Source organism: Photinus pyralis, unplaced genomic scaffold, assembly GCF_008802855.1.
Source record: "Photinus pyralis isolate 1611_PpyrPB1 unplaced genomic scaffold, Ppyr1.3 Ppyr1.4_LG5, whole genome shotgun sequence".
In the NCBI taxonomy this organism is placed as follows: Eukaryota; Metazoa; Arthropoda; class Insecta; order Coleoptera; family Lampyridae; genus Photinus; species Photinus pyralis.
In genome coordinates, this window is record NW_022170596.1 from 21,456,597 (window position 1) to 21,461,891 (window position 5,295).

The following is a 5,295-nucleotide window of genomic DNA, read 5'->3' on the forward strand; positions in this document are numbered from 1 at the left end:
AGGTATAAGGGAATATACCCGATGACGATAAGAGGACGAAGAGGAAGGCTATGGTTGGTAGAAATTAATTCCTTTCGTTGAGACCTTTCATTAGAGTACCATGAAGGATAAAACTAGTTCCACTCCCCCCTGCCCCTCCGTCCCGTACTTTGATAAAAGAACAGAAACAAGGGCAGTAGTTGGTAGAAAACGGTTCCTTTCTTTGATACCTTTAATTAGAATACAATGAGAGATAAAATTAATTTTTAACCCCAGTGGAGTGCCCTTCTTCCTTGTTCGCTGAGAGACGGGAATTCCTTCTTTATTTCTTGGCTACGGCGTTTGACGGGGTTTGCTTCGGGGTGCCAGATGGACGTTTTCCAATGTAGACATCCTTATTTCTTATTTCTGGGATGGATATGGCGACATGTGGTAGTTCGTGCCGATGGTGGAACGACAGCTGATGTCTTGGAATAATCAGACTGGGTATGGTGGTGGTTTTTAGGGTCTGCAGGGCTTCCACCAGATGGTTGATGGTTTTCTGCAGTATGGCCACCGTCCGTTTTATTTTGGTGATGTCTGTCGGTGTGGGCGCCTGTTCCGGCTATCCTTCTGGGGTGGCGGTAATCGTATTAGATCTTTTTGTCGCACTTTCGCATGGACATTCCGTTGAAATCTCCTGATTAGTGTTAACTAAATCTTCGTAATTAGGTAGAGAAAACGATAGCGATAAGATAGGCGTCAAGTACTTAACTTTTAGCTAGAAAGAGAGCTCTGTTCCGACACCTTCACACTAAATCCAAAAAGAAACAAGAACTACGTTAACAGGGAATGGATCCCTACCCCTTAAGGAGAAAACGCGCATACATATATAACGCGACCGAAATCAAATCAATTCTGCAACAATAGGTTTATTGAAACTATACAATTAACGTTGGTATAGTTCCTGGAAGAGGAATTACCCACTAATTACAAACTTTATTCCAATAAAAGAAACCTTAACATGAATGACCCGTTTAAATGCCCTCTGAATAAGAAGAGGATTACTTAGAACACTGAATGCTATCACGGCAACGATTGGAAATTAAATTTGATCAAACTTCGATAAAGAGAATATCGTATGCATTCACTATGAATCCAATCATTATAGCCTCAAACATGAGAGGAAAGTGTATCCTGATCCAAAACTAATTCGAGATCGCACCATATTCGGTTAATAGAAATAAATTTTTCAGTAAAACCGTCAATGAATTTTTGCCAAATGGATACGGTTGTTAAACGTTACTAATTGTGTCAAGTGAAGTCTCAAGGGAAAGAAAATGAAGTGCGTAAAGCGTGCGCATAGAAAATGGTAAACTAAACTAAACCAGCTGCGATAGCAATGGTCCTCACCTCAATAAAAAATTACAGTGATACTCAACCAATAATATTTATATATACTTTAGAAAATAAAACTGTTACAAGAATTGATATACAAGGTCCACTTAAATTTACACAGGAGAAAGGAGGTATATGTACAAGTTTTCGCATTGAAGACGTGCGTAATCGAAATGTTTGTAGGAAAACCTAAATGATACAAGATACAATACAGCATCTTTCCTTGGATTCAAAGTTTTTTTACTTAGAATTACGTTCAAACCTTCAATCTTGTTAGCGACAATCGCCGTATAGATGTAACGATGTAAGGTAACCGACATAAGAAGACCGAAAATGGTACACTAACGAAAGTGTTAGAATAAAGTGAAACAATAATACATTTCCAATCGTTCTGTGTAAGTCAAGGTACATGAAATTTAACGTTCGATACCCCATCAGTGTTATGCAAATATATCCAACCCCAATCCCCAGTGCGTTGGAATCAAAATTATTTTGCTGGTTTGACGGCGCCTTATGGGGTAAATGTAGGTATGACACAATGAATCATAATGTTGGCCATGCTGTGTTCATGACTTTAACGAAGTGGGTTGAAATTTCGTTGAACAAGTGGCCACTTGAATTGCATTCTCAATGTAGTCTCAAATCGAAATTAGAGCGAGTAGGAAGTAGGATATGGGGTCAAAGATGCATTAGATCTAATTAATTTTAATATGACGGGGATAGATGTAGTGACCACAAATTTTTAGTACAATTCAAGTTGTAATAAAAGTTCAAGGGTTTTTTAAAATGGGAATGAGTCAATTAGTATGACGACCGCTTGAAAGTATTAAACTTTTTTTTAACAACGACTATAAACCAAACAATATTAAAATTTATTATCAACTTTTTGTAAGAGCTTAGTAACTGGTTGTTAAGCTGGTGAATATTACGTTTAATAGCCTTGTCAAAAATTATATCTGCGTTAAATTATGATCAGCTGCAAAAAAATAACCTAATTTTCTTATGGGAGAATTTATTTATGTACTCGAAAATCGCGTGCGGATACGAATTTTTCGTAAAAAATTGATAATCGCCATCTGTCAACCGGAAAACGTGTACGCACGTTTCAGAATGTGTTTATTGTATTTCATCGTTGCTGCTTCACAAAATAACGGTATCCTTCCTATCATATACAAGCGTATTTTAGAGGCACGAAAAAAATTGTGCTGAAAATAATTCTCTAATAAACAACGAATTGCTTTGGCAGACAGTTTTTAATTAGTAGATAATTCTGACAAAACCATCCTCAGATTTTATGCAATGGGAAATGCACACATAATGCAGGCAGGTACTTCTGAAGTAAAAACGAGAAAAAATGAAATAATAAAAGAATAACCATTAAAATTTATGGATGGCATGTCTTTTGAGTGTTAAGACCACCTGGCGCTTGCATAAAATAAATGAGAGGCAGTCGAATCAATTGGTTTCTCGGACATCCCACATTATTATGCCGTTTCGATGTGCTTTATGATAACATTGTAATTAACTAGTCTTTTTGTGTGTAGTAGCCCTGGACATAATGTCTACTATAAGTAATGGTAAACGTCATAAAAACCATACAATTCAGCTTTAAACCATGGTTGGTCCAACTTCATTGGTGAGCTACAACCACCCAGAATGTAATTTTTGTGGTTTCATCAACGAAATTGGATAAGAAAAATTTACGACCGCTACAGGTAAAGTGTACTTATACTGTTTGACATTTATGGGGGAAATTGACATAAACCTAGAGAGAACATTGAAGAGAATTTGACAAGAACCTGAGAAGAAGGAACTTCAGGAAAGTTTAAGAGGAATAAAAAGGATATTAAGAGAATCTTGAATAGGATATGAACGTATTGTGATTTGAGAGGAAATTATTTTATTGTATCAATCGCGTTGAAAACTTACAAAGTGACGGTATTGTGGAAATAAAAGGTAACGCTCTAGCTTATTTGTCACGTTCATTTAGTACAAGTTTTGGTCAATTGTTCTAAAACAATAAAATTGAATGTTACAAAGAATTACAAGTATATATCAGCTCAATTTTTGGGAGGCCTTTTAGTGGGCCAAGCACATTGACCCTGCAAAATAATGAAATTAAGAAACGTTGGTAAAATCCGACCCCTTTCCCAATACTGTACATCTCCAGTAAAAAAAAATACAGTAAACTTGAACATTTTAATTTCTATAGAAACTTCAACTCCTTTTTAATCTAGAAAATTGCGCTTTTGGAACATGATGATAATATTTAGCCTTTTCAAATGCTGTGTTACAGATCGAGATGACCCTCAACGAGGTTGGCAAAAGGGCACTCAAAAATTGCAAAGGCACGCCCTTACGCACATTCTCCAAACGAAATAATGTTGTCCCTTTTAAAACAACTGAACTGCTCGAAGAAGTTCTCGTTTATATTTTAGTGGCATCCGTGGTTTTGATCCTCAAAAAGGAGCTTATTGTTTCATCAACTGTTGGGTGGTTGGGCGCTTTTTATAAATCGATCGAGATCTCGGCAAGGGAATCTTGTAGAACTTTCGGATTTTCGGCATTATATTCGTACTATCGTGTTATTCTTGCATCCTGAAGTTGATACTTTATACATTTTTTTTAAATATGTTAAAATATGGAAATAAAATATCATAGTGTGTGTATGAATGTCAGTTTTTACGTTTAATAAAATAGTAGTTAAGGGCCATTGTCCGTAGGCTAGGCACATAAAATAATTACCGCAAACAGAAATTAAGTTAAATAATAAGCTACCAGTGGTCCCAAATTACAATCCCAATGGTTTTCATTCATAAAAAATTGCAATTTAAGTAAATAATGAATACAAACAATTTACCACACGGAAGTGGATTGACGATCATAAATATCGAAATCAAAGAAGGATGTGTCGCAACAGTCGTCGTAAAAAACTCCTTCTATGCGATAAATATGCAAAGCGGTTGGTCGTAATATAGAGCATTAGAATACAAAATGAGGTAATCTTAACGAAAGTGTGACATAATCGATGATAATATCGGCGAATAACATGATCTTCGAGTTATCGAAGTGAGTTGTTGACATATTAGAGATACTAAGATGATTTAATTATTTCCAAATTTATTTGAGTGCTGGACACTTTTTGTGCAGGGGCGGACTGGCCCGGGGGGGCGGGTGGCGATTGCCACCTGGCCTGTAGGTCATAATGGCCCGTTGGAAATTTATAAGTATGTGCTGTATTTAGTTTCTTGCACTATTAATAAATTATTAACACGTTTCTCTCATTGGAGTTCATGTTAGGTGGTTCATTAAAAAATTCTGTTTTTATTTAAGTGTTTTCCAATGAATTTATCTGTTTTTGTCGTATTTTGAAAGTGCTGAAACACAATTATAGGCGACGCGCCTCGTTTGGATTATGTATATTTTGTTACTTTTAATTATCAGCTGCAATTTAAAAATAGCTATTTATATATCAAGTACATAAACTGTTTATGGACGAGCCGTTTATTTAGCCGAGCGAGCTTGCGAGCGAGGCACAAATAAACAAGGCGAGTCCCCATAAAGCCTATTTATGGACGCGATAAATACAAAGCTTTATGTACGACTGCAACAACCCTTAAAAATGAAAATTTCATGGAACTCAATAAACGATAAAATCTATATATCATTGACAACAGATGTCAAGTATTTCTAAAATACTTGAATTTACCTTGGATTGACACCTAAGTACGACTGTCACATTGACAGGCGGCCGTTTTACTTTATCATTATGGACTAGGCCATAATATTGCAAATCATGGCCGCACTAATTGCGACTGTAATCACCGCATTATCAAGCAGTCGTACATAAAAACTATATTCTAATTGATTTTCAAGAAAGGAATACTTTAAAATGAAGCAAAAAATGTTTTTGTGGTGCACCGCAGAGCCCCCCCCCCC